Source organism: Strongylocentrotus purpuratus, unplaced genomic scaffold (genome assembly GCF_000002235.5).
Source record: "Strongylocentrotus purpuratus isolate Spur 01 unplaced genomic scaffold, Spur_5.0 spur5_scaffold_14, whole genome shotgun sequence".
NCBI lineage: Eukaryota > Metazoa > Echinodermata > Echinoidea > Camarodonta > Strongylocentrotidae > Strongylocentrotus > Strongylocentrotus purpuratus.
In genome coordinates, this window is record NW_022145599.1 from 27,111,006 (window position 1) to 27,120,967 (window position 9,962).

Sequence of the window (9,962 nt, forward strand, 5' to 3'; positions counted from 1 at the left end):
CGAGTATTCGGACACCATGTCTTTTTATAATTTTTTTTATTTTTTTTGAATTTTTTTGAATTTTTTTGAATTTTTTGAATTTTTTTGAATTTTTTGAATTTTTTTAATTTTTTGATTTTTTTTCTTTTTTTTCTTTTTTTGCCACTACCATACCACTCGGCAGTTTCTCAGGTCCCTCGCTGAAAACGCATGCAACTTTACTTTGAGTTGCAGTTGAAGGCGCCGATTTAATAAGAATAATAACAGTAAACAATGCTGTTTTAAAAACCAAAGATGGCAGAATAATCCATTTTCCTCCAAGTCCAAACAGAAATCTGGACATTTGGTCCCAGTTTCTGAAAGGTGAGTTTGACAGTTTTTTGCGGCCGAATATTCGGGTACGAGAAATCGTACCCGAGTAGTTGTCAACCGTGCGGGTACTCGAGCATTCGACTACCCGTCGCAGCCTTAATTTTTAGTAATAAAAAACTATCTCAACGTAGATTTAAACAGACATGTGGGACAAGTATCAAGTAGATAGGTTGAGAGAACTTTGTTTTCTAGATCTGTTTTACTTTAATATACATGTAAGAGGCAAATCCCTTATTGTAGAGAGATTTGGTTTTTAATGATATTCTGTAAGTGTGTGTGCGCAACTTTTTCACGAGACTGGGTAAATTTGTTTTCTGCCATTGCTTGACAGGTTGCTTAATTGCATTGAAACATTTGATTTATCACAGGAAGGGAGGAAACTACATGTACTAATACCTAATATATATTTTTTTCAGATTTCTCAAGGGCCTTGATTTTTAATTTCTTAGCATCAGTGATGCCTGAGGGCTCTCCTATTTTGACTAGAGTTTTTGCCCGTCCATGAGGAATAATCCTTGTCATGACTTTGGAGAATGCTCTTCAATTTTCAGTGGAAATGAATTACAGGGAAGCTAGGCCATTGAGGAACATGTTTATACAGAAAGAAGAAATACCAATTTGCATCTGAAGGAAACAGGGTCGAACATGTTAAAAAAGAAACATGAATATACAGCCCTGGATGTAATTTAACATCTGTCAGCATGTATCATCCAAGCAAGTCATTAAATTAATCCAAATTCACAAAGAGGCATGACTACGTTGTAAATGCAGTACATGTTATTGCCAAAGAACCACTCATGAAAGCTTATGAAATTGCGAACATTCTAGAGGACAGGCCCTACCTTTTCTTTTTCTTTACCTTTTTTTTTGCACAATAATATGTCATCATATGAATGGCAGTATATAAAAATATGGTTTCCCAACATTTATACATGAAGTACAGTAGTAGGATGTTAGACAGAAAAGCAAAGGAACAACTCATTGATTATTGTCAGATGAAAGCCAAAAGATCATTTTATTCTAATGTTTTTCTTTTTTTACCTAGAGTTAGCACCCTGTTAGCTCAGCTATCCAGACTAAATGTATTTTAATTCAAACTAAGAAATCATCTGTTTGGAGCCAGAAGGATGTTGACTCGTATACTTTAACACAGAGTTAATAATGCCCTTCTGGCTCTGAACAGACAACAAAAAAGAAGCTTCCTTACTCAGTGGGAGCCATCGTGCCTGTCAAAGTTATGAAAATAAGAATATACCCCTTTACAAGTTAAACCAATGTAGCTGTAGGATTGACGTTCCTGGCATGCCAAATTCATGTATGACACGAACTCTGCTACTACAGTGATGTATTTGCACACAACTTTGTGTGTATTTATGATCGAGGATGATAACAACTGTAAATAGAATTTGCATATAAAGGATTTTAATACTATTGCTTCATTCTAAAGGGAATGAAATAGTGGAGTAACAGTAATTTCAAGTATATGATAAATGAAGTGATAAATGTACCGTACTAGACATGAAGAGTAAATTGAAGTGACAGAAAATTAATTCAGGTCTGCATTTTTGCGTTGAGGTTTTTCGATGTTGTTGACTCAGTGTGATTCCTACTCCAGGGACCCGTTTCACAAAGCCTTTTTTCAATGAAAAATGACAAAAATCAGTGAGAAATTTGCTGATAACCAATCAGAAGCAAGGATTTCAGTAGCTTATAGCAAAAACTGTTATTTGTCACTGATGACAAGTTTTGTGAAATGGGGCCCAGGTCATATTAAAGAAGAATGATGAAGGAATGCTGATAGAGTTAAGTCTGAAAACATTTTGGTGTGCTTTGAAAATTACAGTATTACCCTGGTAGGCTGGCTTGAGAGTTGATATATAAAACGCTTAAAACATGCAAGGAATTCTCTACGCGTAGCCATTTACTACTAACGCTGACTTTAGATAAAAGTTAAAACAATTTTTCATTTGCCAAGCGCAGGGTCGATCCCCCTTTTTTCCTTTCCTCCCTTATTTCCTTCCCCCCAAAATATGGAAAAAAAGCTAAGAAATATTCACATAAATGTTCAGTTAACGCATTCAAAAATGCCTCAGAATGTACCATAGAGCATCTTAAGGTTCAACATTTTCGGCCTTGCAATTTCGTATATTTCATGCCCCCTCCCCCTGCCCTCTTTTGGAAAATCCTAGATCCCCCCCCCCCCTGAAGCTGAAATACAAAAGACAAACAATGCAAATGCAAATTTATGTTACAAAATTGTAGAGTTTGAAAATGTCAATAAGAAAGGGTTTATTTGAGAAGACAATGAACATTTATAGAGAGGAAAATAAAATGTTGAGAAGCATTTCCCACAGAACATTTCCAGGATATTTTAGTGTAAATATTAGATATTTTCACCATAACAAGTTTTTGATGCGCTAGGATAGGGAGGTGAATTTTTTAGTTTGCCAACTTCTTTGTATTATTGATATTTTGTTGGTGTTGTTGTTAGTTCATAACTTTTCATTTCATAGGTGCTTGCACTTTCTAAAGTGACACATTTTAGTAGTATTTTAAGTTGATATCGATATCGATATTATATAATTTTTTGATTGTCCATTCTTATCATCTTTATTTGATTTACACTGTAGTAGTGTACATAAGTGTACCGGATAAAACAGATAACATTTCTTTTTTAAATTATTGTTAGCACTCATGTCATACCTAGGCTTTAGCATGGCTGTCATTAAATGGCGCTCTAGCATTTCAAGAAATTAATTCCTGCCATGTACTCTTTTACCTCACCTGGGTCGAGACTCGAGAGTGGCAAATGAAGATTAATGTCTTGGCAAAGGACATTAGTGCTTTGGCAAAGAGATTCAAACCCCTTTGGATGCAGAAGATTCTGTGTCAAAATGTTGATTATTCCTTGTGATTTTGACGGTCGTTAGCTGTAGTGATTACAGCAAATATGCTATTTCTAAATATCGTGCATCAACAAGTAGCCGGAAATTGGGATTGCCAATTTGAATAAACTATTGTTTATAAAAAATTAAAAAAACATTGCATATTCAATGTACAGTGTCCTTGGGTCTGGATGCCATTGGAGAGCCAGTGTAATTATTTTTTTTTAATGAAGGAGGAAAAAATGCTGGTCCCCTGAATGATATTTTCAGAAAAAAATTGTTATAAACTGGAGAGGATGTAAAATGTATATAATGTTTTGCTAATAAGTATGAATTGAAATATTAGTGCTTCTTGATTGTATTTTCAACTTTTTATAATGTCATTTGAAGTATATTACAGTAGAACTTCCAAAGATTGAAGTATATTTGTCTATGAATAGGATATGAGAATATTAACAGTAGGTGAATAAAGTGATGAACTGATTTTGTAAATGAGATAAATATATATATATTGTAAAAGTAAGAATGTGCTTTTGTAAGAAGCACAGATTGTTATAGATTTTGTCCATGTATTGGGACCATTTGATGTTTAATAGTCATGAATCTTAGATTATTCCTTCACTATCTCTAGACTGGAGAAATTGTTTGAATAATCATTTCTTTTCATGCACTATCTTAGTGTATTTTTTTTTGCACAACACACAACCTCAGTCCCCCTCCCCTCTCTCTATCTCTCTCTCTCTCTCTCTCTCTCTCTCTCTATTTAACTCTTCTCTCTCTCTCTCTCTCTCTCTTTTACTATTTCTCTCTCTCTCAATTTGATGTGTTTTCTTTTACTCTCTCTCTCTCTCTCCTGTGTCTCTTGCTCTTGCTCATTTTATTCTGCCGAATCTCTTCCTTTCCACTATTTTCTTCTCTTTTCTACCTTCTGCAATCCACTGTCCTCCTACTCCCCCTCTTCTCTCTCTCTCTCTCTCTCTCTCTCTCTCCATATTGTCTCGTCATATTGATACCGAGGCAATGTGGTATATTTTTGTTGATGTTATTTTTGCTCGGTCATTAGAGAAAAGTGACATTGCTTTTTAAACAGGGTGCGCTATTGCAAAGCTACAATCTGTCCTCTTTAGTCTACAGTACCGGAAGTGCATAATATCATTTGAACAAGTTGAAATGTATGTCGGCAATCTGAGATATATTAGAAATAGTTCAATATTAATATCTATATTTTTGGTTAGCACAGTTTAATTAGCAACCAGATTGATGGTCAGTTCAGAAAGTTTACAATTATTATTTTTATCTCAGTATTATTTTGCTGTTATAGTCTGCAAGAAGTTTATCACTGGGATAATGGAAAATGTGTAAATCCGTCACATTACAAACTGTATTTGTGAATTCAGGTTCAATTTCCATAAGAATTTAGCTGGCGTGTGATTTTCTGTGTTTTTCAGCAGAGGTGTTTCTATTCATATTTTTCTCTATATGCATTATATGAAATAAGTTGAGAAAAGCTTGGCAAGCTGAAATGCAGAAGGATGTTCATCTATTTCGAGAGGACTTGAGATCTCTTGGCTCTCATGCCAAGACATCCATCTCTAATCACACTTATTATGCCCGACAGCAGGTATGTAGGGGCGGGTTTGTTTAATTTCTATATTAAAAATTATCTGAAAATGTCATTCCATAATACTTGGAATTGACTAAATAAGCATTGAGATAGCCAGTGGCATAATGAAAAGCTTGTCACACATCACCAATAATGATAACTGTGAGAATAACATCAGTCTATGTAGAAAAGGTATTGTGTATCAGTGTATACTGATATATGCCTATGAACTTTCATCTATTTTGTTAGATTCAATACCTTTCCTACGTAGACCAATTTTATGATCAAAATGGTTGTCACTGATATTGAACCGGCATTCCATATGGCTTCTCTGAATTCATAATCATTCACTGTGACTTTGTTTTCATTTGACTTAGCATAAAATATTTTGTATTATCTGCCAAGTAATGAAGGCATCCTTCTACAAGGAGTTCAGTATACACTGCGTGGAAGGGAACTTTTCTCTCTCTCTCTCTCTCTCTACTTCACAATGCTGTTTTGTAATGACGTACATGTGTCCTCGGAGACAGAATTATGTACATGTATGTGTCTGTTTTTTAGAATTTACACGGTATACAGTGTATAATGAAATAATCATACGTAAAGAGATGTATAGGAAATGTATAATATATAGAAGGTATCAGGTTTAACTATGCACTGTAGACTATCATCATTCGTAATGCCACAATATGCATGTAAAAATGTACAGACTGTACCTCCCCTTTAGGGATAGATAGGGTTGTAAATTTGACAATCACTCAAGAGAAAAGTCCTTTTCACATGTTTGACAGCTTCAGGTGTTAAATATAAGAATCATACAAATATTGGACTACATGTAGATATTTCAATTTCTTACTCCTTTAAATGGTTCCTGAATTTCATAACCCGTTTTATAATGGACAACTTATAAACAATAGTATGTTTGCTTGTTTATTCCTTTGGCTATTCATATTTTAATTGTGATAAATATTAGCCGACTGTGATGATTGGTCTGGTATTAGTATGCACTGTATTATGAAGAGCCCATTAGAAGGACATTCAAATGTTCTTATTATTGTTATTATAACTGCATCCTCTTGGTATTGATAAGAAACCTAAAATAGACATCTGAAGAGTATGGTAATTTTTATTGATAACTTTTTTCCAACACAAATGTATTCAACCTTGTGCACACTTATACAACTCCATTAAAGTTCATTTTTTCTTGTGTTTTCCTTGTTTATATATTATGCTGTAGTCATGCAATTTTTGAATGTTTGTTTTTATCATTTATCAACATTTTCTTTTGTAATCTATCATTTATTTACCATTACATATTAGAATACTTATAGTGAAATATTTTCTTTTTATGTAGTTTGCTAATGTGAATTTTCTCCTTAACATCTCAGCTTTCTGCTTTGTCTCATCCTATTTTTTCGCATCTATCTGATTATTGCTATATTAAATTAAACTAGCCATTATATACTCACTTTCAGTGTTATTATATATATACCCTCTTGGAATATAACAATTATCGTTTATATGTTTGTCAGATATAGGAATTGGAATTATAAGGCTTTTAGGCTTAATTTGTGTTCTATTCATAGCAATAAAGCACATGTCAATGATAGGAAAGAAGCAGGAAGAAAAAAATATTATCTGTAATAATTATAGATAGACTTGAGACCTCCTTTTTATGTTTGTATGAATTGTCATATGGAATATATCCATTGGTTATTTACTCCAAAGCAAGTGTGCTATTTAATGAGTGTATTTTGAATAGGTTTTAGTTACTTTTAACAGAATTGTACTTCCATCAGTTTGTGATGTAATAACTACAGTCAAACCTGTCTATTATGGCCACGTAGGAAGAAAATATTGAACAAAGTCGGGGGCTACTTTTCAAGCTTGCTTGTATGAAAATAACATTCTTTAATTTGTTTTGCATTGACTCTATGCAAATTTTGGGAGGCTTTAAGACTTTCAGGGGCTCTTTTTTAGCATTTTGGCCACCCAAGGCAAACGCTTAAATTGACCACTATAGACAGGTTCTTCAACACCTGTTTCCTCCTTGAGGGAGGCCACATGACTGACCACTACAGAAAGGTGGCCTTTATATACTGTAGAGGTGGCCACTAAGACGGGATTGACCTTACATGATTATTAAATCTTTATTGAGGAAATTTCAATTGATGAATTTAGGAACAAAAATAGAGTAATGTAAAAGCCAGTTATTTTGCAAAGTACCCAGTGACTGTTGTTGATTAGTATGTTGTTTTAAAAGTTGCATCATAATTTTTGTGAAAATTACAATTTAGAATAAAAAACAACTATTTCTAAGATTGCTACCACTACTCCTACTGTTTGTACAACTAATAATGCCACTATTTGTGCACTGCTGCTCTTGATTAGTGATATGTTTTACTACAGCTTCTATCCCTATTTCTATAACTTATAATTAGTGTTATTACTACTAATACTCCTGCTGCATTTGGTAATAAGCTATACTACTCCAGCTGCTATGGCTACCATCACCACAACTACCCCAGCTTCTTTAGTCTCTTGTACTGATAGTCTTGTTATCCCTCCGCCCACCAAAGATTTTGGGTTCAAAGGTCAAAGGCCATAGAGGTCAATTTCTGAAATGACATGCTTTAGCCTGGCCATTGCGATTTATATCTCAAGAACCACAGGAGATGGGCTTTTTGTTTTCATTGTGTCATGTCACGAGTAAATCCATCCATTCCTATACTGAATTTAAGGCGGAGGCATATAAGAGACTTGGTCGCATTCGTCTTGTTTAATTTACTGATATTTCATCCTTATTATTGCTAGTTTCCTGGGAATGTAAATTCCTACTTTATTTCTTTAAGTTGCAGTTCTGGAATTTTTGTTGTTGCTATGGAAAGAGTACATGTCTTCTGTTATGTATTTGATATCGCCTGTGTCAGGTAGGCAAAAAGAAAACTAGATCACTGTAAACCTCTGGTCTCTCCTCCTGGTATAAGTGATTGGGGGTGTGCAGGTGGACCACTACACTGGGGTGTACGGTATGCAGAATGAAGTAGGTTCTTAATGTGCAAAGATGGTGTCTGGCTAGAAACCGTAGACTACAACATTGTTTGAAGTATCATGTACAATGTACATATCACAGAAATCGACTGGTTGTACACATCACAGAAATCAATTGGTTGTACACCGACTGCTTAATTGTTTCATTAGTCAAATCATATTCCGGTAGCCAATTTAAGAGTCAAGGATCTAGTAATGTATAATGTACATATCATATGGGCTTTTTCTTTTTACTTGGTTTGTTGAATATGTTTCTGGATTTGATTTATAATTATTCATTTATCAATTTATTTTGAAAAAAAAAATCTATGCTGTATCATTTTAATGGTGTTTAATGCAAAGTAAGTATTACAGTTGTGGCATTGAAGGTGCTTCTCAAAGAGGTTTACTTGTGGATTTTCACGGCAAGATTAAAGTACAGTCGACCATCCTAACGTGGCCATCCAAGGGGAAAGAGACAAAGTGGCCACTATAGACAGGTGGCTTTTAGAGAGAGATGGCCACTATAAGACAGGTTCGACTTTAAATTGTGAAGTATTTCTAGATGCACAACATGCACTCTTGTCATATACAAAAATATGTCCACAAAATATGTTACATCCACAAATTATCCATACAACGCCTTCAGTTATTAATCAATTAAAAAAAAAAAAAGTATCAACCATTTGCCATTTGATTAAAATGTCATATTACTGGGATAAGATAACATTAGCTTTCATCAAATCTAGGAAGTAATTTCATCCATGTATGTGGTTAATTAATACAAATAATGACAAAAGTATTGTGTTTAAGATATTTCCTTTTCCAACCAATACAGTGTAATCTTCATTATAGTGTGGTACAAATATCCTTTCACTGGCATTAAATTGCAGTTCGTATTTTGACATGTCAAATATAATTTGCTGTAAAATTGAGATTGATGTTTATCAAGCATAATATATTCTAGTGTATGGTCATTAGGTCAGGCTCTTGACCTTTTTAAATGTTAAATTTTTCTTTAGATTGTGTGATGTCAAGGTGATATTTTTAGTATGCTATGATATTTTGTGGCTATGACTTGATAGAGTAAGTTTGATCACGACAACTAGGATAATATATATCTGTGTTCTTTATTACAACTAATATTTCTTTGATTTAAGAAGCAGTTACTGATCAAATTACCCCCATGATCATTTAAATTCATGTATTTTATGTTATCAATCATCTGTATGAAGTTATTCACTCATGTTATTTTGTATTAAAAGATATGGAGAAAGTGTTATGTGCATATCCCATCAATTATATTCTATAGGAACAATAAATATATTGATGATACTCACAAATCTCACAGTGGTGAAAATGTGTTATTTTTTCCTGGAATTGTGCTTTCTTTCTTCGCCATCTATGGATCTTTCTCTTCTCTTTTCCTCTCTTCCTTCCCCTTTTCACATACACACACTCATGTGCACAATACCCACACACAGTCTCTCTTTCTCTCTTGGAGAAGATGATACATAGTATGCATAAGCTGTAAGCTTAGTCAACATTTCTAAGATTCTTGAGATGTTTCATTGCTATGCCCCCATAACAATAGACCTACCTGTTTATATGCTTTGAGTTTCTCATGACATCTAAAAAACTGGCAAGTGGCTTAGTAACCGACATAGCAACAATTAATATATGCAAAGTGGATTCCATATAGAGTTGGTAACCAGGGGTTTGGGAGAGAAACATGCATAAATTGAAATACACCAGTGCACATGTATACATGTATTGGCTTTACTCTTTATTTTGCACCGGTAATTTATGTGAAATAATTCACCCATGGGATTCAGATTTTAAGTCGAAGAAATCTGACAAATTTTAGTACGAGTTCTATGAGCAATGCAGCATATGAATGCATGCCCTAAATTCCTTCTAGCACAAATCGATCATTCTTTGGACTTCACTTCTTCATAATCGCTACAGGCCTACATTAAATGGTGAAGTACCAGCAGTATTCATAAAGGTTGTAAGGTAATTCCAAGTATGCACGGTTTTTAAGTTTTATGGCATTCAAGCACTGACAAGAGAATAAGGTTTAGAGTCAGAGA